This window comes from Cydia fagiglandana, chromosome 5 (assembly GCF_963556715.1).
Source record: "Cydia fagiglandana chromosome 5, ilCydFagi1.1, whole genome shotgun sequence".
NCBI lineage: Eukaryota > Metazoa > Arthropoda > Insecta > Lepidoptera > Tortricidae > Cydia > Cydia fagiglandana.
Window position 1 is genome coordinate 8,808,604 of NC_085936.1, and position 27,701 is coordinate 8,836,304.

Genomic DNA, 27,701 nt, shown 5'->3' on the forward strand with positions numbered 1-27,701 from the left:
GTGAAAAACTGTGTTCAAAATAAATAGGGTAAATAAATAACGTCACACGGAGATCTAGAGTCATAAAAATTTCGACATCTTTTTATTCACAAGTCATAATACTTAAAAAATATAACAAATTATTTAATAAAATATATGAATACAACCGAATCAGTGTAATTAGCTTCTTCCTAATTCACTTAAAATGAAAAAAGTTTGAAGATTTGTTATTTCTTATTGGAATAAATTTTCATTGTGCTGGTATTCATGTTACGTCATTTTAAAAACATATATGACATAATGTCAATATATTAGATAAACAATTTATCAACAAAATTCTTCACATTTTAGCCTAAGCAATATAAATTATTAAAATTTTATTTATGAAGACGGAGCAATGTTGTTCACATAATTTCAGCAATAAAATTCTTAGTTTCAACTAGTTCTGTTGCTATTCTAAGAGCTATCACGAGCTCTGAAAGTTAATTCAATGATATATCATCAAGAAATTGAAATCAAGACTCGACCTGCAGTCTCAGCGAGTTTTTGTGGCTATATTATCAGTTGAAAGAACGATATTTAAAGCCAATACCAGCAGTGGTCTGTTTTACGAGTACCTATATTGGTTTCATGTGACGATGTTTATATAAATGTATCTATCAAACAACAACGTGCTTTTATTTCATTGATATTCGGTGCAAAACGATAACTCAGTAACGAAATAAAATTATGAGAAATGCCTTTGGTTTTTTTCAGTGAACGTTTATGTTTATGAGGTCGTTTATAGGTTTTAAGGTCTTATGGCTTATCAGCGTGGCTTTGGCCTTTGGACATTTTTGTAATGCTTTGTAATAAGATAGGTGAGGTATCTACTTATATCCCTAATTGTAATAACCTTTTTTGAAATGAATTACAATTTAATTATTTAAATAAAAAAGTGGTCCACAATAATATACATCCGTTCGGTCCGCTAAAATAATATAAGTGCCCTTCATAATATTAAGTAGGTATATTTAAGATTAACAATCAGTAAACATCATTAATTACAAATTGGGTGAGATCAGTGGCGTGCAGTGCATACAAAAAAAGGTAGGCACTAGGGTAGGCAGTCCATACAAAATGACCAAAAAAAAGTTGCCGATTTTTATAGTTTGCGTTACATTCCTTCAAGAATGACTCTTCTAGAGCCCGATTTAAGTCTTATCTCCACTGCACGCCACTGGGTGAGATATTTCCAACATAAAACCTAAAGGTAAAAGTACAATTTGCCAAGTAAACTGTCAATCTACATTAATTATTATAATAGATAGACTCTTAGAGGTCAGCTTACTGAAGATTATGAACAACATATAGGTACTTTCTAAATAAAATACAATTTGTTTTTCCATGACTCATGTAGGCCTTATTTTACTAGACCATTTAAATTAAAGATGAAATTAATTCATGATAAAAGGTAATAAGGCCCGGTAATATTCTCTGTTATTCTTGAACTTGTACTATGACTCAGACACTGACACTGACAGTGCAAGTAACAAGGCCCGGCTCCGAACCAACATGGTATGGTTTTTTTATAAAACGTGTATTTTTCAAAAGCGCCGGAATATTATTATAACTATTTTGGTATATGAAGAAACATGAACAAATGAGAAATCTATATTGAATTGAATTGGTAATAATATCCTGATTATTTATAAAACTATTTCAGTTAAAATAAAGGTGGGCCTTATATGCCTCACCTAACCCTATTCGTTCACATTTAGATCCTATAGCTATATTTGGTCACTTTGGCCGTCACTATCTATTTGATACCGATTGTACTAACAATTAAAAGTACAGCTCATATGTACTTTTTCCTGTACTGAAACTTATAAGGTATGCCCACCAAATACGCTCATAAGAACGATATATTCGATAGATATAGGCTATGAACTATCTAATGATATACAGGGTGTAATCGTTAAGTGTAGCCAGGCTATAATTCCGTAAATATAACAGATATCAGAAAACTTCAAATTGATATCAAAAGTGCGTTACCCAATGAGTAAAATTACATTAATAACTTTTTTTAAATAAAAACAGAAATATCCCAGACATTAACTCTACTCTAAGACATTAACTCACAAACCCTCCCATACATGTAGTACGACGATACGATAATTGTAGGTATAAATTTTGCATGCCAGCTACTGGTGAAATGTGTGCTTCACTTATAATTGTTGACCATCTATTGTACCATGTTTTAAGCAACATAAATGATTTATGATTAAATGATTTATGATTATGACGACTCACCCTTCAAAGAACGTTGGTGTCGTAAGAGATAAAACTGCTTGAGATTCATTATTTGCGATGATAAACTGTAATAAAATAATAAAACTACCGTTTATGAAATAATAGATTTATTATTTCATAAACGGTAGTTTTATTATTTTATTACAGTGAGGGGTGAGTCGTCGTACTAAATGTATGGGAGGGTTTGACGTTAATGTTTGGGATATTTCTGCTTTTATTTAAAAAAGTTATTAGGAATCATCCATTAATTACGTCAAATTAATTTCTATGTTTTTTGACCCCTCCCCCCCTCCTTGTCACACTTGGTCACATTTTGCAACTCCCTCCCCACCTGGTGTGACGTCACATTTTAGGTAATTTTGTTTTCAACGAAATGGGCAGTACTAACTCGGCATTATTTAAAAAAAAAATATTTTTGGTAAAATAAATATATATAATTTTATAACACAAAACCAATTAGGAACGAAAATTACCTACATACTTCCAAAACCTCATTATTTAAATGTACTGCGAATAAAAAAATATAAATTAATTTTCGGTTACTGATGAATAGTGATGAAGTTAAAGTGACGTCACAGTGTTTGTGACTCCCCCTCCCCATGTCACAACATGTCACATTTTCTTGACCCCCTTCCCCCCCCAAACGTGTGACGTAATTAATGGATGACCCCTTAATGTAATTTTACTCATTGGGTAACGCACTTTCGATAACAATTTGAAGTTTTCTGATATCTGTTATATTTACGAAATTATAGCCTGGCTACACTTAACGATTACGCCCTGTATAAGTTACTTCGGGACGCGTCATGGTCATGGCCCAGAACCCATACTATCCGGGACACAGTTCTTTAATATTATGTGGGGCTAAAAAGGCCCTCTGTCAGTGCAGGTGACAAGGCCCGGTCCCGGGCCTTATTGAACGTATGAGATGGAATAGTAAATTTAAATATTTTAATATAGGTAATTATGAGTTTTTTGATTTCCCGATAAGTTTTAAGTAAGCATCACTTACTGGCTTACAAAAGTATAAGCGTAGTACCTGCATTCTATTAGATGTTTTTAAAGCCTTATTATCAATAGAGCTTTAAAAATTAGTTATAAGTAAAATATAATAAGCGTGTTTACTTGTAAAAAATATGTTACAAGACCTATATATAACTAATGAAGGGATAATTTTAGATATAAGTAGTTCACTTCGAGTAGGTAAAATAGACGATTTCTTATATCTTTAATAATAAAACTCCTAGTTTTAATTTGGTCTATGTCTACAAACCGCATACTTACCATCGCACACCACCACACTGTTAACTGACAGTTCGTAAACCTTATTACAAAAGGCATAAGGTCTACCGATGGACAGTTAAGAGCGTCGCCGTTTGTACCTATCTTAATACAAAAGTCAACAACGAAAATAAATAATTACCTAATACGTCACATACCTATGACATGACATGAACAAACAAGGAAAGCTATATATAAAAAGTGTTTTTTCTCTGTCTTCTCACAAAGGAAAGTTTGACAGTTTTAATTCCTCAAAGGAGGTCAGTAGTTAACACTAAACTCGAGACAGCACCTTTAAAAAAACATTAGGGGTCACTGACCTGTCCCAGTAAATTGAGGTAGTGTGCGTGAGCTGCGTTTGTGCGTGAAATGGGGTAATTTGACAGAATCTGAAAATTTACCCTCCTCTACGCCCTCTTAAGCGTTAGGGGAGCGACTGTACTATTTATAAGTAATAATACATAGCATTTCATAGAAGTGACATCGCGGCTTTACAAAGCAAGCAATAAAATCTCACGTGTAAGGATGAACAAGTCAATAGCGATTTTTGTAGTGAAATATTGTATTTCAGCACAAACTTATCTTACAATTTCTTTTTGTCGAAATACAAAGCAATGTTGACATTCAATTTACTTTCAGATAAGAAAAAGACTAAAATTTCCGAAACCTGTCTAGTACAAACAATACTCAACTGTACATCGGTAGACCTTATTATAAAGGCATACGGTCCACCGATGTACATTGTATAGTTGACAGTGTGGGTGATGATATCTGTTCTTTCGATTATATTTTATCGTTTCTATTTTATTTTAGGCAATTGGGTTATCTATATTAAACTAAGGTAGGTACTGATAATAGTTTGATAAAATGCCCTCATCATTACTGAATGGCTTTTCAAAATTTGCTATATGTCGTAGAAAATTTGATGGGATATATTGGTCCACTTGTTTTAAGTTCAAATTATTTGCCTTATTTGAAAATAGCTGAGTTCAAATTCTTATATCTTTGAAAGTAAACAGACCTCTAGTACCTTCGAACGTCGCCCGAGAAGCTATCTGGTGCAGCGTCCTTCATTTTGCATTTTAGAGAGTCAGCAACGTCTAAAAGAATGTATACATAAGTATACACTCCTATCTTCTGTATATCGTAAAGCTTCCTATAAGTAATCAAATTTAATATACTGAACTTAATATGCTTTTTCAAGAAGTTATTAGAATCAAAATTATATTTCCTAAAAAGCTGCCAGTGAGTAACGGCCCGATTCTAACAAAGTTCGGATCCGGCAGTAAGTATAGGTATATGAGATTTATGATAATTTGAAGCAAAAAAATTGGTAACTGAGCTGGTTTTTTAAGACGTTAGTGTGTATGAAATCATATGAATGTATTCACCTCATCGAATCAAGCTATTCCAAAGTAGTGTGCCAGCGCGAGCCAGTCGATCTTCGAACTCCGAGTGAATAATGACCTTAATATCCACAACTACCTTGCGTAATCTCAGAGCGCACTTAATAATGGTTCACCTGGGTATTTGGCTACCCGTGTCTGATGCCCTAGGATCGCCTCGTGCTTACATTTATTTAATCAGTGGGCGATGAGCCCACTCTAATAGAGGGAGTACAAATATTATGGAGATAGGATTATCTATTATGGATCCCATAATCCCATAGGATTATGGGATCGTGATAATTTCAAGGGCTTCAATTATGTTGTAGGTTTCTTTGTCCTTCCTTATATATAAGTGTGAGCAAATCCTTGCGGAATTAGAAACAAGTCATCTCATACACATACAGTGAGGTTATCTATTTCCAAAATGTATATTTATTAGGATTATGCTATTTTGCTTTACTGCACTTGCTATATTGCAGATACGCTGCTAACAGTCAAATAATGAACTTAGAATTAATCAATGGTACTCATTGCACGCCTTTACTCCCAAACCTCGAACGCAAAGGTTCAGGGAAAGCTCAACCCTATATTAAATTTCTTACATTGTTGAGGCATATCGAACGCGCCGTTTTCGTAAACCACGTGACCTAGAAATAAATCTATATATATAAACGTGAAAGACCTGACTGACTGACTGACTGACTTAAATCAACGCACAGCCCAAACCGCTGGGACTAAAAAGTCCAAATTTGGCAACTAGATTCCTTATAAGGTCTAGGGGTCCACTAAGAAAGGATTTTTCAAAATTCATCCCCTAAGGGGGTTAAAAAGGGGATGAAAGTTTGTATGGGGTTAAAGTTTTCTTTTAAGCTAGGAATTTGAATCTTCGTAAAAAGATATATTATTAAAATACAAGAAAAATAATTTCAGCGTTTTTGAAAATTCATCCCCTAAGGTGGTGAAAAAGGGGTTGAAAGTTTGTATGGATATCAAAAAATTTTTCGAGTGGTGGACTTGAATCTTTGTATTTAGGGATAATATTAGAAGACAGGAAAAGTAATTTCAGCGTTTTATAAAATTCATCCCCTAACAGGGTTAAAAAGGGGTTCAAAATTTTAATCCATTACAAATGCTTTCAAACTTCTTAGAAAGGCATAATAGCCGATTACAAAAAAAAAGTGATTGCAACGTTTTTGGAAATTCAACCCCTAAGGGGGTTAAAAATGGGATGAAAGTTCGTCTTCGGGTGCAAATTTTATTTTAAGCTAGGAACTTGAAACTTTGTAAAACAGTATCAAATTCAAATACAAGAAAACTTATTTCAGCGTTTTAGAAAATTCATCCCCCAAGGTGGTGAAAAAGGGGTTAAAAGTTTGTCTTTTGTTTGGAAAGTTTGTGTTTGGATATCAAAAATTTTTTCGAGCGCAAGACTTGTATCTTTGTATTTGGGGATATTATTAGAAGAAAATAAAAGTAATTTCAGTGTTTTGTAAAATTCATCCCCTAACAGGGTTAAAAAGGGGATGAAAGTTTGTATGGGGTTTAAGTTTTCTTTTGAGTTAGGAATTTGAAACTTCGTTAAAAGATATATCATTAAAATGCAAGAAAACTTATTTCAGCGTTTTTGAAAATTCATCCCCTAAGGTGGTGAAAAAGGGGATGAAAATTTGTATGGATATAAAACATTTTTTCGACTGTGGGACTTGAATCTTTGTATTTAGGGATATTATTAGAAGACAGGAAAAGTAATTTCAGCGTTTTGTAAAATTCATCCCCTAATAAGGTTAAAAAAGGGTTGAAAGTTAGATTCCAATACAAATGGTTTTGAAACTTCTTAGAAAGACATACGAGTAATAGCCGATTACAAAAAAAAATTAATTGCAAGGTTTTTGGAAATTCAACCACTAAGGGGGTTAAAAAGGGGATGAAAGTTCGTCTGAGGGTGCAAATTTTATTTTAAGCTAGGAATTTGAAACTTCGTAAAAATATATATTATTAAAATACAAGAAAACTAATTTCAGCGTTTTTGAAAATTCATCCCCTAAGGTGGTGGAAAAGGGGTTGACAGTTTGTAGGGATATCAAATTTTTTTCGAGTGCGGGACTTAAGAATCTTTGTATTTAGGGATATTATTAGAAGACAGGAAAAGTAATTTCAGCGTTTTGTAAAATTCATCCCCTAACAGGGTTAAAAAGGGGTTGAAAGTATGAATCCATTACAAATGGTTTTGTAACTTCTTAGAAAGGCATAATAGCCGATTACAAAAAAAGTAAATGCAACGGTTTTGGAATTTCAACCCCTAAGGGGGTTAAAAAGGGGATAAAAGTTCGTCTTCGGGTGCAAATTTTATTTTAAGCTAGGAACTTGAAACTTTGTAAAAACGTATTAAATTAAAATACAACAAAACTAATTTCAGCGTTTTAGAAAATTCATCCTCTACGGTGGTGAAGAGGGGGTTGAAAGTTCGTCTTGGGGTGTAAATTTAATTTTAAGCTTCGAACTTTAACTTTTTGCAAAAAAAAGGTATTAAATTAAAAAAACATGAAAACGAATTTAAAAATTTTTGTAAATTCATCCCCTATGTGGTGAGAAAGGGGTTGAAAGTTTGTATGGAGATCAGATATTTTGTGAGTGCGGAACTTGAATCTTTGTATAAGGGCATACCTATTATTAGAATACAATAAAAGTAATTTCAGCAACCAACATCAAAATCCACTTGACTTAAAACTTCATACAACATGCTAAAAAAAAGTAATTTCAACATTGCTTGGATATGAAATTTATAGGTATAAGTACTGAAGATGTAAAATGCTAAAGATAAGTTTCCACGCGGACGAAGTCGCGGACAACAGCTAGTTAAGTTATAAAATAGAAACACGCGAGGCATGAAAAGAATGCGAGCAGTCGAGAGGACGTGTCGGGCGTTGTCACGCAAGACAAACGCGTGAAGAGTATTTAAAATATTTTACAAACACTTAAGTTATTAGGTACCGATAAATACCTACTGAATAATATTTCGTTCATTTTAAGATTATAGCATTTATAGCAGTAGATAAGTTACCTACTTATTTTGAATAAGGTATATAAAATTTTATTTTTTTGAGTTTGAACTTGCTCTTTGATGGTTCTGTAGGCGTAAGTACCATTTGATTGCGCCTTTTTAAAATGTTATTTTTAGAGTTCCATACAATACTTTGTTGACGTAGTTCTTATGGGATCACATCGGTCTTGCAAATCCTTTAAATGCGTTTTATATTAAGTCACGACTCATGCTTAAAAATAATTATTAAAAATAATTATTTCAGTTGAAAAAAAGTCAGATATGTAAATTGCTTTTCATGTATTGTAAAACCACTATGTTTATATTGAACTTCCATTTTTCATTAATTATAATATATCTATAATAGAATAAAAGGTAAAATTGATTGGTAAATAATATCAGTTGCTATATTGTCCAAATCCCGTCTGTCTGTCCAAAACTGTCGAGCTTTGTCCTGACTGAAATTAAGTAAACCTGGACTGAAAACCTATCCAGTATTTTTTCTACGGACCGATGCCGCTATTAATCAAAGCAGCTAATTCAGTGGAATAGTGAAAGAAGATTTATGTACTTACATTTAGCAACTTCTCAGCGGGTTCTAGGCACTAGATGGAGCCATTTTTCCCCATCTTTATACGAAAAAGTCTTCAATTACTACAAATTCTGTTATTTTGTACTAACCGGTTCCTTTTTAGAGATTAAAACCTCTAAGCTATGTATGCTCCACCATTCAACCATATTCGAGTCCCACTCAAAGAGTATATGCGTTCACAAGGCATTCCTGCGTGCCTTTTGAAAGCCTTTCTCCTGGTTTTAATAAAAGTTGAGCGAATACCGATCGAGAAACTCATAACTCGGAACTTTTTTATAGAATTAAGATTAACAAGAACTGACACTAAGCGTATCCTTTGTGCATTATATGTGCATCCTTTGTTCATACGAACAAGTGTAAAGTTGAAATTAGTTAAATGCTAGTCTATTTAACATTAAGTTTCATTAGCATTCTATTCATTTTACACTAACAATTAATAGAGCTGTTTATTATCTAGTGATCGGAACAAATTAAGTTAGTACATCTTCTTCCTCACGTTATCCTGGGCCATTTTTGCGTGCGAGCCTGGAGTCTGCTTGACAACTAATCCCAAGAATTGGCGTAGACACTAGTTTTTACGAAAGCGACTGCCATATGACCTTCCAGCCAAGAAGGCAAAGTGAAGTTAATACATAAACTTACATAGCATACTACATAGAGCCCAGATCTTGTACAAGCCTACCAAAAGCCAATTATCAAGCTTAAATTGCTCGGAAGTGTAGAGGGAGTCTTTGTTCTCAATTATAGCATTATAATTGGGAACAGTAAGGTCGGATCCCATCAATTCACAAGATAAACACATCAAGAATAAAATATTAGATATAAATACTAATAAATATAAGTCGGATTGCGTACATAACAAAATAGTCGATAAATTATTTTCCTTCTGTGTTTTGTAACTAAGTATCATCGCCCACACTATACATAGGTGGACCTTTGTAATATAATTAAGGTCTATCGTTATTGTAAGTTAGGAGTTTTGCTGTTTGGTCATAATCTTTCCTTAAAATACTGAGAAGAAAAACAACGCAAATAATGCGATATCTAGATATGAACAGAATCATATTCTACAAAATAACTAAGGCGACAAAAATGACTTAAGGTTCAAATTGAAGTACCTATGTTGAATATAAGTACTGTCTAAAGATAATTACGTCACTGCAAACGGACATTTAATTCCAAATGGACGATATAAAGTTCTTTATTTAACATCTATAAAATTATGATCAAAATTTTAATTAGGATATCCACAACGCAGGCTTCGTCAGGTGGCTACAAATGCAAATCCGCAACATGCTTCATCCAAAACAAACCAATGATGATATCCGCAACAGGCTTCGTCATTTTTTTTTTCCAAATGGACATTTAATAGTAAATAAAAGTAAATGTACTACCGACGCTACCGTAATTTATTGATTTAATAGAACAAACCTATTGGTAGTAATCGCTAAGCAAACGTCTATATACGAGTAGTTAAATAAAATGACCGTGTCTCAAGTGTATCCGTATCCACTGACACGGCAGCAGGGAACGATACGTCCAGCGGCAGCGATTTATTTCTGGCGACGGCAACTACCAATCTGCAGCTCCGAGAGCAATTCTATTGAGCACCTCATACACTTAAGAAGTAAATATTTACAAATTTAATGTGAATAATACACTATTGTACAGTAATATACTATTGTTACTTAGCTGTTACAAAAGGTTAGGTTATTTTTGAGCTTTCTTAGTCATCCTTATTTCTACATGATCTACGTAAAATGTTTTAGAAATCACTTCTAGCTTGCATTTTGAAGTCATTTTGTTAAATACTCGAGCGAATGAAGACAAGATGACATTATTTTGATGTCAAAATGTAAGTTATTCTAACTCATGTACCTACGTTTTAACTCGCATCTTCTGGCTAATAAAAAAAAATTGCATGAAAATTTTGGAATTATGAACTTCTATAATTATACCTACTGAGAATTAAAAAAACGAAAACGAACCACCGAGTGCGAACGTACCTAATTAAAATGTCTCCATGCGTACCATAATACCCAAAAACGTTACATACTGTAAACATAATCTAAAGCTGGCGGTTTTTTTTTTTCATTCCATATTATATGGAATTATAATAAATAACGCAACAATGCATAATTCCAGTGTGCTATTTAAAAACCGGCTGCACTGTGCCGTGGTTCGGCCGTGTATAAATATTAAATGGGCATCAGTCGAGTATTAAAACTGTCAGAAGAGATTTCAGCAATTTCGTATGAAATAATAGCGCCGACTGTACGAATAGGTACAAGATGGGATGCAAAGTACACGTCATGGAATTGGACACAGGGAGGAACAATGACCAACGAAATCCTATGTGAATAGGCTTATTTCTGTTCATATTATTCAAGAGGTTGTATGACTTGTATGTAATATGATATGAGTTCATTATGTACCCACAAAAGGGTCGTGACAATGATCAAATAATTTATTATTGCATATGTGAACCGTTGATTAATGATTTTGGTACCTGTAACCTTACATCGAGCTTGATACTGACATATTATATACATAATATTATTAACTTATAATGTATTCTTGCATCTCGCTCGTACGGACGTATTAGTGAGAGCGACATGTATAGAAATAGAAACTATAGAAAGTAGGTAAGTTACGCAGACGTTAGTGAATATGTCAGTGTCTAGTGATAGCCGTACCTGTCATGTAGCATTACATTTAAAAACACAAACTTTATGCAGGTTTTAATTGTTGTCACAGAAAATTGAGGAATTTATGTTAGTAGCAATTTTGCTTTTTGTGTTCTTACGTTTCTTTTTCTAGGGTTTCTTAACACTTAAATAATAGGGTACATAAAAGTTAAGTAGTATGCAGGGGTGGTACCTTTTCTCCGCAGCTGACTGTACATACTGAAACCAGATTACTAAGCCTCTATTGTATTAAGCTATCCGTCTATAAATATATATATATATATATATATATATATATATATATATATAGACGGGATATATATATATATATATGTATAATATATATTATGTATGGCCGTATCTCATAAACATTATGTGTAAATGGGACTTATGGGACGATGGGAAAAGGAGCGGAATGGTTAACAAATGATATATGTGACGTTCCACGAAAAAGGTACCTTGTGGCGCTTAAATCGCATAGCGCCGCAATAATATTGGAGCGACGTTAATAATAGCGTAAGCGCCAACCACCATAAGGGACCTTTACCCGTGGGATGTCACATATGTAAATAAAAAAAAAATGAAATAATATAATTACGGACCATTACCTACTCAACCACCTAAAATATAAAAAAAAATATATAAATGCATATTTTAAAATCTTTCCTGAACTACTGATTGGGGAATTAATTTCGAAAGCACAGAGCGTTAGCCGTGTAAATTTAATCATCCTGGGAACAAATGACAGAGGACCCTCGCATTATCATGAAGCCCGGACCAAGGTTAATATGAAAATGCGGGTAACCAACGCGAAAATATGACGGTATTAATATAAATTGCACTTAGCGAGGGGCGCTGGGGAAAAACAACTATTAGCGAAGCTAAAAAGGAATATAGAGAATGGGAGCATATTATGAACTCTTGGCCATTAGCGGGTGTTAATTAGCGGTTATGGTATTATTTTCGTGAACTCATTATGAGTGAATGTTGCGATTGAGCTTGGATTATGTTTCATGTAGGTATTTTGGGCCATGTTACACAGATTTAGGTCGCAGTTTGGCATTTAACTATGTACCCAAATAATTGGTAGTCGGCCTAAATCTGGAATTATCGGAACTGATTTCAGGCAATATGTAACACAGAGATAGAAATAAGGCTTCATTATTCTTTCCTTTCCGGTACAGAATGTAATGGAAAAATATTTAGATAACAAAATACTTCTATGAAGCCGGACGGGCGATTAAATCTGTGTCTCGAATAGTGTCGATGGACTGTCAAGTTGGCAGCGATTCCGTCCACCAGGGAGATAGGTCTGAATCCCTTCGAAACCAGTTCGATCGACAACTAGTTCTTACCAAAATAATTATTATCATTCTCCATGAAGGGGTAGGAATGTATAGATTGTCGAGTCTTCCTTTCCCTTTCTTAAAAAATATCATACCGTGCTTGTCCAGCAGCGTTTACCACGCTCTGTTCTAATTTCCGTATTTAGAATTTCACGTCAGTTTTGTTAAATGCCTTGGGATTGTAACCCTGGCAACATCGAAGAGGAGGCACCGAGGGAGAGTGATTCGGCCATTTTGGGACTTGGATTTTCTTCCCCGACCTAGCCGGGCTCGGCTTTATATTAAATAATTGGGACAACGTTCTCATCTTTGGTAAGTAATCTTACATTCGTTTGTGAAGACCGTGAAATTCGGAATCTGTTGTTGGATTATGCGATTATTGACGTGAACCGTTTATTTCAGCCTGCCCTCAGGTGTACCTTGAGGTTAACCCGTTTCCCGAAACGGCGAACCAGGAGCGTCCTGGGCACTTCGGAGTTGATATTCGATCACTCATAAACCCCGGCAAGACGATTTTCCTCCGACAGGTAAGGCGTCGTTCATATACTTTTGTCAGAAATTGTATGGCGTGCCATGCGGCCACATAAAAGTATCCCGCGTAGCGCTGAATTCTATACTGTAATATAACCCCAAAGGGTTACGCATGGAAACCCTTGTTCCTATGTGAAACGGACTCTCACGTGGCACGGACCACAGATTCTTGGCGTGACCTGAGCCAGTGGAACTAATCCCGTACCCGGAATTTTCCAGGAGGTGTCTACTAGGGGCGCGGCCTTTGGTAGGCCAGATTCTGTGCCAGTCGACCTGTGCAGCTGGCCCCGCCAGAGTCGGAGCTATTGGAACCTCCGGCCATCTGGTCGAGAGAGAGCCGTCGACTGTCGCTACAGTGCAGCTAAGCCTTTCACTACTTTTTCCTAAACTGCGATTTTGGACTATTCACCTTTTAGTATTAACTATCCAATAGCGCAATCGACCAAGTATCACCAACAATAATTAAAACCCGGTTAGATAAATATAAATTTAGTTTACTATCAATAAGTCGTTAAGTAGTGTTTAAGCTCAAAAGTGTAAACTTAACCAGGCCGGCAATTAAATTGTACCTGTCCACTATCGGGTTGTTTGTTTTATCCCCTTCAGGACCCTTAGTTTAAAATTAAAGTATTACAAGAACAGATAATATTTGGATATGTTTGATAATAACATGTTTTGATTGAAAAAATGAAATGCAGTAGGTACCATTTATCATGGATATGGATTTGTCCAAGTTAAATATTTTGTGTTAGTTGTTAGACCACTCTTAACTATTAAGTGTCAAATAATTTTCCTTAGATATTTTAGCATTCTCGTGTTACATAGCAAAAATAAGACTTAAAAAACTTACTTGAACGTATCTGAAGAAGTGATTTACTGGCCAGGCTCCTATTGTAGGAAATAAAGTTGATGTACCTATGGACAACAATAAGATTATTACTTTAATAATCTATTAAGTACTTATTTATAAATTAAGCACTTCCGCGCTTTCTATGTTTAAACATATCTAAAGACGTCTTTCGAGCAATACGCGCATGCAATTTATATTCATTTCAGTAATTGGGCATTTTTGGTTAAAGTTGTAAGCTCAAATGTTTGTGGTTGAATTGCGAATTTTTACATTATTTCTACTTAGAATCGCACCAATAAAACCACCGTAATTAATCGGACAAACTAAAATTAAATAGATAATTGTATGAAATTGTGAAGTCTCTTTTATTTTTGCATTTTAATCGGAGAACACGTGATTGTGAGCTCGAGACTCGTTACAACTTAAAATAGAAATGCCAAATTTTGTTAACAAAATTATTGAGAAATTTTCCATTCCCGTCAGCATTCCTGCCTTAGATCTCTGATATTTAAAAGGCAGGACCTTTGATTAATATTTCCGAAGAGAGAAGTTTAAGCTATCTAATCTACTAATCCTTTGCACACTAACTAAAATATCACCAGAGTTCAAAGACGATAATTTGCATTAGTCAGGGAAAAGCACCTTTGCGGTCTGGTGGGCTAACTAAACTAGTACACCCGTTACCCGTACAGTTTGAATAAAAAGGCCAATAATTTGTGGCCTTTACTTGTGAAAACTAGTCTGTAAGGCCGGTGTACACGTATTAAATAACTTGTTGTCTAACGGCCCGATTCGAAATTTAAGATACGTCAAATATTACGACTAGAATACAATACAATACAAATATTCTTTATTGCACACCTCATTAACAGAAGACAATACAAAAGAAAACAGAAATACAAGCAGAGGTAACCAACAACAGGCGATCTTATCGCTAAAAAGCGATCTCTAAAAATGTTTAAATAGTTATATCTTCTGAGTAACTATCGCGGTAACCGAGGTCAATATTAAATATAAGTACATAGGCATGGCATAGGTTTATTAAGAGTTCCGACCAGGAATATTTTTGATATAAAAAATATTTATGAATGTGAAAAATATTTTCACCTCAGCAGCTCGAACAAGGGTACTTTGCTTCTTAAAAACAGTGAGCAAAATGCGATTTTGCTCACTGAGTCATTTTGTCTCACTCAGTGAGCAAAATCGCATTTTGCTCACTTAGTGAGACAGTATGAGTGAGCAAAATCGCATTTTGCTCACTGAGTGAGACAAAATGTCATTCAAGTTACTTTTATAGTCAAATGTCATTTCAACATGCGGGGTCTAATACAAGTTCGATATACTTGGGTTCTATTATCTCTGTCCCTCTAGGTATGTTCTCACTGCTTAGGGTGAAAAATTTTGTGTACTACACGAGATCAAAGTTATTTACATCTCGTGCGCTTTTGAATCCCTTACTACGCTCAAGATTCTAAATTAGATTCACTCGCTACGCTCGTGAATCTATTATAGAATCTTTCGCTTGCACGGGGCTCAACATAAGCACTCGAAGAAATATCAAACTTTGATCTCTTGTTGTACAAATAACTATTCCACGCGTTGGTTAATTCATGCGCATTATCCAAAATAATTCCACCATGAACTGTGACCGTGTGTTTTGGGCTTAAACAGCCTTCCCACAGAGAAGAGCAAACGTGGGCAGCAAAGGGTGTTTTCTTTGAAAACTGATCCGCCCAGCCACGCTCCGCTCACACGATTTGACTCTGATTCCTGACGACCTTTTGATATCAACTTTCGAGAAGTTTGTTTTCATAATACAAAGGGTCAATAATTTGATATTTTTACACATTAGGTACTCCGTGATTTTTTGCCAGATTTTTTTTTTTAATCCTCATCAGGTTTCAGTGTTCGCTTGATGATATTCTTAAACAAGCATTTAAAGACGCGGTTAGCTCTGGGAGTTGCTAATACGTAACACTTATTATCAAATAACTCCTTATATGCTACGGCGCGTTGAATAAGGTTGAATGAAAAGCGATTTTATAATATTTATTTCCAGCTGACAATGGAAGAGATGGTTATATTACCTATGTATCTACATATTTCGGTTTGTATGTAAGATATATTAAAGTCGAGATTCGAAAATAACTTTACATGGGCCAAAATTTAATTTTTCTTATGTTTTATTCCTAAGTAAACAAAGCAACTAAATAGCTAGTATCGGCTTGAGTTGTATAGAAATATGATAAACATACAGTCGCTAGTTTTGTATTACAGGCTTGTTTTCCCTGCATAAACACAGCGAGGCGTCGTGTGTCCGCCGATAGCCTGCGGTCTGACCGCAAACCGCAAGCACAGTCACAACGTCCATAATACGTGTGCGTAACCTTTACGCACGCAAGCGAAAATCACTCCTATTTCTATTAGGCTTAGAGCATTTCAATAACATATTGTATTGGCGCATTAACACGTACTTTGCTTATCCATCAATAGGTCTTGACGGAACCAATGTTTGGTTTGCTAGAAGGGTATCATAGAACAAATCTAATCAAATATGTTCTACATTTAACAAATTTTGATTGAGTAACATTTGACTAAAAAAAACTTCCAATATCATTTGAAAAAAAAACTACAAAATAAGATTTTATTTAGGTACTGTAACGGTCCGAGTGCCGAGTGCCCGTTCGACTACAATGACTATCACTTGTTGCGAAAAGTATGTATTTAATGTAAGCATTGCATTGTTATGTTGTGAAAACACGGAAAACTATTTTTTTCCAAAAGCAAATCCAATTTTTATTGTCGGCGTAACTCTTGGGACTTGTAGGTAAACTAGTACAGATTTAGATCGATTCCCAAAAAAGTAAAATTTTAACATTCATTTATTAAACAATTGCACAATCAAACTGTAGTAAACATTATGTAAATTAATTAGGAACATTATTACATGGTATATGTAACGATATCTGGCTCCATGGTCCTTGAAACGGCACACCCTTCTCAAACTTTAGAGTTGTAGCTCATATATTATGTCCGTCTATTTGGCCCTTCCTTTGTCATGTAACATGTACTCCCAAGTCCATTTATAAAATTAGAAATACAAGGATGTCTTGCTGGGAATTGGATTTTTATGCGATACTTAATATTCTAGATATCAATGAATTTATATAAACCTCGGTTTTTTCCCTGAGAGTATCAGTCTTCGTACATTAGGTAAACAATAAACATTCGACATGTCAGTAAAAAAACGAGAACAAAAGAACGTTATACTATGCGTATACGACATAGGTATACATACCCATACAGTGTGAAGGTATAATCAATGATACATGCAATAAAATGAGAGTAAAAGGAAAAATATCACTCCTTCTCGTACACACTTTATTATTTGTGTCAAAAATGTATTTTTCAATATTTATGTATCAAAGGATTCAATTCTAAGCCCCTGTTTTTAGGTTGTTAGAAATTGTTTAGTCCCTAACAACTTTCAGCATAATGTATTTAAAATCCGATAGGCCACGGCCGGCTTTATGTGCTTATTACAAAGTCGTAACCAAAAATAGTTTTGGTATAATATTCTTAAGTGCCTATTTACCGGCTCTCGATCCAATCTCATTCCGGCCCAAAATTAAGCTTCGGCTGAATAATTTCGCCTGTACCCGTCACCCGCAGGGACATGCAATAACGCTGACCGAAGGTGCCTCGCGCCGCCGAACCTCGGAGGTTATTAAAGCAACATTCTTCAAATAGCGCCATTTGCAAATAGCAAGGCGCTTTGACACCTGAGCACCCTTCACTGATGTTTTGCTATGAAAATTAATTATTGTTTAATTTTTTATGCATAATCATTGAATGGCGGTTCGTAATTTCACAATACTTAATTACTTATAATTAAGTACTTAATGCAATATTAAACAATAATAATGATGACATATGGCATCATTATTAAATTATACCTATAATCATATTTGTTGTAAGTCTATTTAAATTAATTTAGTCTGATAAATATAGTTGTTTGAACATGGTTTGCTGTAATTGACATTACCTACATTATTACGTATCAACCAGAGTGTGAATATGCATTTGAGATATGTAGGTCCATAAAATAAATTAATATCCCAATGAACATTAACGAAGCAATTTAAATCTGCTTAATATACGAAGTCAAATTAAGCAGTCTGAGGATTCGTGCATCCTCCCAGTTGCCTCTTAATGCGCTTTTTAATTACATATATAGTAGTCACAAGTAATTCAAAGACATGAAAAACCCGTGTAAAGGATGACTCACGTTAGACCGGACCGTGTCCGACCCGGAGCTTCCAGCACATCGTTTTCTATGAAAAGCATCACGTGATCGCCTGTCACGTCATAGAAAAGTAAGCGCCCGAAGCTCCGCTCCGAAGAGTCGTCCTTAAGGTTAACAAAAGGCTTGTACTTAATAAGTATTTAACGCTAACTATACTAGCATTTTATTTGCTATTTAAAAAGTATTTTTCAGTATTTTAATTGCTCCCGTTTGTATTGAAGCCCCCCCCCCCCCCCCCGTTTGTATAAATTTATCATAATCAGTCAAATCACGAAAGAAACAAAAGTAGTATTCATATGAGCAATAAAATGTTTTGCGGTATATTCATCATGACGTCAGAGCGCCATGATCTGCCCAGTCAATAAACGAGCCCTTTACAAAATAAACGCGAAAAAGTCCCGCGCTTTCATGCGCAGTCCCACCGTCCACGCTTCTCCCGAGGATAAAGCGATGGAAAGGTTATAAAAGGAAATGTGATCATAATACGTTGCTCCCATATTTGTTTGGGATAAACCTTCAGCCCTGAGGTGAAATCTTTCGGGGTTACCATGCAAAAAATAATTCCTTAATGTGTTGTATGTATGTTGTTAATTCTATTCACAGAATGTGGTTGATGTTGGGTGTGTAGTGTGTATTATTAGAGGTATGATTAGTTAAAGTTTATTATTACGGCCAATTGCTAGTGAAATTCAACTGTCAAAATAAAATGAATACATAGTTTAATTTATAGGAATACAAATTACAACTAGCACAAATAAAAATTAAAACTATAAATTTAAGAAAACAAACCGCTCCCTAGTCCCGTCCCTATTGCTAGTTTAAATATAATAATTATATTCAATTAACGAGTAGGTTTATAATGTCAATATAAACCGTTCTCATATGTCAATGTATACCACCCACTCTCGCTAAGTGAATATACTTATTACGTATTTCTTTTAACTATATTTCGCAAAACTTAGTGTTTTAATTGTAGACACCGCGAAATTATAGGTTAATAAAAACCGGCGGAGTCTCACGGCAAAGAAACGGCTTTACCTATTTATCCTAGGTATTGGGCTAGGCAGATCTCCCTAGTTAAAATGTTAATTTCATAGTAGTACCACTTAAGCCATTTTCATTTCTAAATACAATATTTCCTTACTTTCTGCTAAGTAACTAGGTAATTAAATTATTATGCGAGTTTTTATAAATAAATTTTAATAGCCATCGTACAAAAAGAATAAATAATCGTGTTTCCTTAGGAAAGTAATTAAAACTAGCATAGCTACTCATTAAATACTCAGAGCTGGGTCTCTCGAGTCTCTTATTTACAATGAGCATCATAATGTAATATTACATTTGTAGTAAATAAATAAAATAAGACATTTTATAATTTTACGGCTCCAAAAATGTAATTTTAAGAAAATTAGATACCTCAAGTTAGACCCATATAAGTCTGCAGCGATTTTGATAGTACACGTAGCACACGCAGTGCAAGTGGTATTTATACGTCATAATTTCATAGAGGTTTAAAATAACACTTGCGCTGCGTTCGCTATCAAAATCGTTGCAGACTTGGTTTACTCTATTCAAGTATTTCAGTAAGATTAGTGACTGAGTGAAGCGAAGGTCTCAGTTTCAACATGGGCAATAATACTTTCGTATGTCCGGATATTTCCTCTACGGTATAAATCTTCAACCGATCGAGTTTCATATAATTTTGTGAGTAGGTTCAATAATTAAACATCTTTTTTGTGGAAACAGTATTTGGATTACTTATTATTAAATAGCAGAGCCATGGGAATTCGCAAGGCCTACAGCTCACAGAGTCATGAGTATGTAAGGTGCAACTCACCTGAGGTGAGTTGTGACAGAGGAGAGTTGTGACATCGTCGATTTTTTGGAATGTATTTACTAGAAACTAGGTCGCAATAGCGCGCGTTTGTTAGTTCTGGTTACGAGCTAACAAACGCACACTGTTGCGACCTAGTTTCTAGTTAATAGATTCCAAAAAATCAACGATGTCACAACTCTCCTCTGTCACAACTCACCTCGGTCTCCCCTACATGTACTACTTACGAATAAGTACACTGAATAAAGAGTAGTCGACAGATGTATATTGATACTAATTATGTAGATAGCTACATAATAAGTATCAAAACCAGTAGTGAGGAAGTAGATTCCATATTAACATGTAACTAAGTCATTATTGAAATATATTTCCTACTAAATATACTAAGAGCGAATTTGTCACTGCTACTGGGAATACTGGGATATAAATAACTTAAAGATATTTTAGAACGGTCGTGTTAGCGGCTAATATTATATTGTACCTACTTCAAATACTTAGTGATTATTAGGAATTTTCAATCTTAAAGGATGGCAAGTTCGTAAACGGACAATGAATGCAATCGAATTCAATTAAATATTTTTTTTTGTAAATTTTCTTAATTGTATGATCTAAAATTAAAGCATAGGTAGTACATATGTCATAGTCTGACCTCTCAGTAAGTTGTATGTGGTTTTAAAATACCTACAACGTAACCCAAAATGATTACAATAGTCGATGATTACAATATTAATATACAATATTTCTTAATAATTTTTGCACACAAAGCGCTTTACGCTAAATTATTTTGGTATGGAGTTTACTATTTACATATTAGCCTATTTCCCAAAGAGCAAATGTTTACTGATTTATGCTTATGCTTCACAAGAATTTTAAAGAATAACCATAGTAAGATGTGATTATAAACTAACAGATATTAAGTAGACAACAGCCTGTAACAAGTTGAATGGTGAAGGTATCTAAATATAAACCATTAAATACGAGTAGGTATGCTTTCATGCCAAACCACACGAAGCTATCAAATTATCCTTAGGATACTCCGAAACTTTCAAGGATAAGTTGTGACGTAATCCATGACTTGCGATTTAATGGACTCTGGAATACTCATGGTATGAGAGTATGAGTCATATAGTCACCTTTGTGCTTTATTTTATTTTGGACAACAACCACAACCAAATAAGATGTAAATCTTAAAATATAAACTTACCCCCTTATTTATGAACGCGCTACAAGCCTCAATTAGCTAGTAATCGTTTGTCTTTATCTGTCATTTCCTCCTCCTCCTTGCTTCGTTCTCCTCAGTGCTGAGGGTCGTGACCTCCTAGAGGAGCACATGATTCCGGGTTGTAGATTTCCAGCCTATTCGATCCCTTGCGACTTCTAAGGCGTGGACCTTCATGGATAGCGATTTGCTAATCTGGTCGGATTATCGCGTTGGACTGCGGCCCCGCGATCTGTCATTATGATTCTGGATCTGTCATTTAAACTTATGTATTTTTAAGAAAGGAAAAACATAATTTAACTAAATCAGGCCCGTAAAGTTTTATGAATAAGGAGGCTTGTATCCAATACCTTTCCTAACGGGAACTTTATTCGTTCTGTTGTACCAGTACACAGTAATTAGTTCTCTCCGAAGTGTTTGCAACCTGCAGTATGACAGCGTTCAACAAGCCGAAACAAAAACAAGCACCCATCGGATTGGTACCGAAACTAATCACAACTTTCATTCAAAGGAGTTGAATACAGTTCGAGGAGCATTGCTGTTTTATTGAACGAGTACCGATACCGGATAACTTTAACTTGAAAAAACAAGTTTAATGTTTAATCTGTTTCAGAATTAGTACCAGAAAAGCTGCTCAGTACCGGATATAGATAAAACTGATCGTACATACTGTGGTTTACCGGAGAGGTGATCTGCATGCAGGTAGTATTAATATACATACTTATATACTTACTGGCTACAATATATGTTTTCAGCGAGGCAATGCGGCCAGCCTTCTGGGCACCCTACCTACGGACTACGACTTAGGGCCAATTTTTATTTATAAGTTTTCGTAGTGTTTAGTGTTTTTATTATGTTATAATAATGTTTTATCTGATGTAACCAATATTTCTTTCTTTTCGTATAATAAAGCGTTTACTTATTTACCTACTTACTATATTATGTCTCATTGTATAAGTAGCATATATCGCTGCTGCGCTAAACCAGAATACATTTAGACTTTGCGGGAATCGCTTTTCATATGTAAAATTATTAGTTGCAGGTATGCTTATAATAATATATATGATTTCACATGCACATGATAGACATACGTAGACCTTCGATAAACCGCAACATATAGCCATCTTAATGCCACCGATACACGAAGACCGAATTCGTGCGCAACTTCCTAACCTGAATAATTACTGCTTTCTTAGAGTTTGGGAGTGACAATGCGGTTACGAGGCGCAGGTTAGCGGAGTGAGTCAAGATACTCTGATGAACTAAAGTTGGTTCGAAACAACTAAGGAACATTACATGCAATCTACCTTCAGGTACGTAAATTATTCGTGGACATTAACCCAAATTGTATTAAGCATATGGTTACTCGAGCCAAAAACGAAATTTAAAAGTTCGATAGGGAGGGACGCTTTATCTTATAGTTACTGCCGATAAGCGCAACACATCACAGAACAGTAGGCAAAGCACGGTGTAGGTTGTATTATGTATCTAATAAGATTAGAAGCATTATAAACGAGTCCTTTTTTACAGGAGTTTATAAAATGCAATAAAGTCAACCCAGCAAAGTTAAAAATGTTGTCTGGTTTACAAAAGGCAGTAGGTAGTACTAGTTTTATGGTAATCTGGAGTTTAATTGTTTGCTTAACTTGCAAGCAGTTGTAATTACGTTTTTTAGTCTTAGATATAGCGTGATATGATATTATAACGGCGATACTTTATGTGCATAAGAGTTGAAATTTTAGTACCCTATTTCTGATTGATTGTGATCGCTACCTTCTGCTATTTTCGATAGCCTTTAAACAGGTAGGCACCCTAACACCTTTAAATTACCGAGCATTAAAAAAGCATGATCAGTAACATTTCCAATCAGCTTTTCTGTAATTATAGTCCCAAACGATACAAGCTAACGGCATAATGGTCTGGGCGACCGTCAAGTCAAATACGGCTTCACAAGGAAATCGCGGCACGCGCCCGGCGGCCAATCAAAACGGATTAGCAGTTAATTGTGAGGTTGCCGATGCTTGCTGGTTGCCTAATTAACCTTTGTGGTCCTTTTGGTAGGCTTGCCGCACCACACCCCTAACACATTTGCAATACGAGTATTAAGCTAATTATTTTCGGTTCAAGAAAATCTTCCTGAAATACGTTAACCATGTCCGGTGAACCGGTGTGAAGTTAGCAGCCAAAGTTAGCAGCCGCCGATAACCCAACCAAATTAAGAAGTCAAAATTTTTAATGTAAAAAATGTCATAGAAAACCACTAAAAGAGCACCTGATACATGTAAGTACAAAGTAAACAGACCGAACAAGACTACAAGTGATGAAAAACTAAAATATGTACATTTTCGTCACAGAACTCATGCTATCTGTAATATCGCCTAATAAAACGGCAAGCTAGCTCTAGAGGTTTTTAAAACCGGTTCCATGCAGCATGCAGCAAAAGCTGCTGGGATCTATAAGTGATACTCGACCATAAACTTGGAGAAAAGGGGAGACCAAGGCAAACTGAACCCAAAATATTCTAAATAGTTCCAGTATTCAAAGATTTTTACCATGAAGGACGGCAAGCAAGGGATTTTCGACCTATGTGACAGATAGCTACTGTCATAACCTACAAACGATTGTGCGTCGCAAGTTGATACTCGATCGATAAGACTAGTCAATTAACAGAAAATTATAAAATTAAGATTTTCTAACTTAAGTGGCTGCTGAGAGCTACAAGTGCTGAAACGGCCAGCAAGAGATTTTTGAAACCTGAACTATACAGCTAGATAATCATGCTAAAGAACTGCTGAGAGCTTTAAGTGATACTCGACCGCAAACATTGTGAAAAGGGGATAACAAAGCGAAATGTACCCAAAATATTCTGAAAAGTTGCAGTTTTCAAAGATTTTTACCATGAAGGACGGCAAGCAAGGGATTTTCGACCTATGTGACAGATAGCTACTGTCATAACCTATAAACGATTGTGCGTCGCAAGTTGATACTCGATCGATAAGACTAGGCAATTAACAGAAAATTATAACTTAGATTTTCTTACTTAAGTGGCTGCTGAGAGCTACAAGTGCTGAAACGGCCAGCAAGAGATTTTTGAAACCTGAACTATACAGCTAGATAATCATGCTAAAGAACTGCTGAGAGCTTTAAGTGATACTCGACCGCAAACATTGTGAAAAGGGGATACCAAAGCGAAATGTACCCAAAATATTCTGAAAAGTTCCAGTTTTCAAAGATTTGTAGCATGAAGGACGGCAGGCAAGGGATTTTCGACCTATGTGACAGATAGCTACTGTCATAACCTACAAACGATTGTGCGTCGCAAGTTGATACTCGATCGATAAGACTAGTCAATTAACAGAAAATTATAAAATTAAGATTTTCTTACTTAAGTGGCTGATGAGAGCTACAAGTGCTGAAACGGCCAGCAGGAGATTTTTGAAACCTGAACTATACAGCTAGATAATCATGCTAAAGAACTGCTGAGAGCTTTAAGTGATACTCGACCGCAAACATTGTGAAAAGGGGATACCAAAGCGAAATGTAACCAAAATATTCTGAAAAGTGGTAGTTTTCATAGATTTTTACCATGAAGGACGGCAAGCAAGGGATTTTCGACCTATGTGACAGATAGCTACTGTCATAACCTACAAACGATTGTGCGTCGCAAGTTGATACTCGATCGATAAGACTAGTCAATTAACAGAAAATTATAAAATTAAGATTTTCTTACTTAAGTGGCTGATGAGAGCTACAAGTGCTGAAACGGCCAGCAAGAGATTTTTGAAACCTGAACTATATAGCTAGATAATCACGCTAAGGAACTGCTGAGAGCTTTAAGTGATACTCGACCGCAAACATTGTGAAAAGGGGATACCAAAGCGAAATGTACCCAAAATATTCTGAAAAGTTGCAGTTTTCAAAGATTTGTAGCATGAAGGACGGCAAGCAAGGGATTTTCGACCTATGTGACAGATAGCTACTGTCATAACCTACAAACGATTGTGCGTCGCAAGTTGATACTCGATCGATAAGACTAGTCAATTAACAGAAAATTATAAAATTAAGATTTTCTTACTTAAGTGGCTGCTGAGAGCTACAAGTGCTGAAACGGCCAGCAAGAGATTTTTGAGACATGAACTATACAGCTAGATAATCACGCTAAAGAACTGCTGAGAGCTTTAAGTGATACTCGACCGCAAACATTGTGAAAAGGGGATACCAAAGCGAAATGTACCCAAAATATTCTGAAAAGTTGCAGTTTTCAAAGATTTGTAGCATGAAGGACGGCAAGCAAGGGATTTTCGACCTATGTGACAGATAGCTACTGTCATAACCTACAAAGGATTGAACGTCGCAAGTTGATACTCGATCGATAAGACTAGTCAATTAACAGAAAATTATAAAATTAAGATTTTCTTACTTAAGTGGCTGATGAGAGCTACAAGTGCTGAAACGGCCAGCAAGAGATTTTTGAAACCTGAACTATACAGCTAGATAATCATGCTAAAGAACTGCTGAGAGCTTTATGTGATACTCTACCGCAAACAGTGTGAAAAGGGGATACCAAAGCGAAATGTACCCAAAATATTCTGAAAAGTGGTAGTTTTCATAGATTTTTACCATGAAGGACGGCAAGCAAGGGATTTTCGACCTATGTGACAGATAGCTACTGTCATAACCTATAAACGATTGTGCGTCGCAAGTTGATACTCGATCGATAAGACTAGTCAATTAACAGAAAATTATAAAATTAAGATTTTCTTACTTAAGTGGCTGATGAGAGCTACAAGTGCTGAAACGGCCAGCAGGAGTTTTTGGAAACCTGAACTATACAGCTAGATAATCATGCTAAAGAACTGCTGAGAGCTTTAAGTGATACTCGACCGCAAACATTGTGAAAAGGGGATACCAAAGCGAAATGTACCCAAAATATTCTGAAAAGTGGTAGTTTTCAAAGATTTTTACCATGAAGGACGGCAAGCAAGGGATTTTCGACCTATGTGACAGATAGCTACTGTCATAACCTACAAACGATTGTGCGTCGCAAGTTGATACTCGATCGATAAGACTAGTCAATTAACAGAAAATTATAAAATTAAGATTTTCTTACTTAAGTGGCTGATGAGAGCTACAAGTGCTGAAACGGCCAGCAAGAGATTTTTGAAACCTGAACTATACAGCTAGATAATCACGCTAAGGAACTGCTGAGAGCTATAAGTGATACTCGACCGCAAACATTGTGAAAAGGGGATACCAAAGCGAAATGTACCCAAAATATTCTGAAAAGTTGCAGTTTTCAAAGATTTGTAGCATGAAGGACGGCAAGCAAGGGATTTTCGACCTATGTGACAGATAGCTACTGTCATAACCTACAAACGATTGTGCGTCGCAAGTTGATACTCGATCGATAAGACTAGTCAATTAACAGAAAATTATAAAATTAAGATTTTCTTACTTAAGTGGCTGATGAGAGCTACAAGTGCTGAAACGGCCAGCAGGAGATTTTTGAAACCTGAACTATACAGCTAGATAATCATGCTAAAGAACTGCTGAGAGCTTTAAGTGATACTCGACCGCAAACATTGTGAAAAGGGGATACCAAAGCGAAATGTAACCAAAATATTCTGAAAAGTTGCAGTTTTCAAAGATTTGTAGCATGAAGGACGGCAAGCAAGGGATTTTCGACCTATGTGACAGATAGCTACTGTCATAACCTACAAACGATTGTGCGTCGCAAGTTGATACTCGATCGATAAGACTAGTCAATTAACAGAAAATTATAAAATTAAGATTTTCTTACTTAAGTGGCTGCTGAGAGCTACAAGTGCTGAAACGGCCAGCAAGAGATTTTTGAAACCTGAACTATACAGCTAGATAATCACGCTAAGGAACTGCTGAGAGCTATAAGTGATACTCGACCGCAAACATTGTGAAAAGGGGATACCAAAGCGAAATGTACCCAAAATATTCTGAAAAGTTGCAGTTTTCAAAGATTTGTAGCATGAAGGACGACAAGCAAGGGATTTTCGACCTATGTGACAGATAGCTACTGTCATAACCTACAAACGATTGTGCGTCGCAAGTTGATACTCGATCGATAAGACTAGTCAATTAACAGAAAATTATAAAATTAAGATTTTCTTACTTAAGTGGCTGATGAGAGCTACAAGTGCTGAAACGGCCAGCAGGAGATTTTTGAAACCTGAACTATACAGCTAGATAATCATGCTAAAGAACTGCTGAGAGCTTTAAGTGATACTCGACCGCAAACATTGTGAAAAGGGGATACCAAAGCGAAATGTAACCAAAATATTCTGAAAAGTGGTAGTTTTCATAGATTTTTACCATGAAGGACG

At 35.4% G+C, this 27,701-nt stretch overlaps 2 long non-coding RNA genes across 2 annotated transcripts in view; one reads left to right on the forward strand and one right to left on the reverse strand.

Annotated features, from left to right (window-relative positions):
* LOC134664810 (uncharacterized) overlaps positions 1-27,701 on the reverse strand; it is a 244,672-nt gene that overhangs the window by 148,391 nt on the left and 68,580 nt on the right. The gene's annotated exons all lie outside the window — the stretch shown is intronic.
* On the forward strand, positions 12,823-13,715 carry LOC134664809 (uncharacterized). Its single transcript, XR_010098289.1, has 2 exons — positions 12,823-13,132; positions 13,356-13,715. It is a non-coding gene; the product is annotated as an uncharacterized LOC134664809 (long non-coding RNA).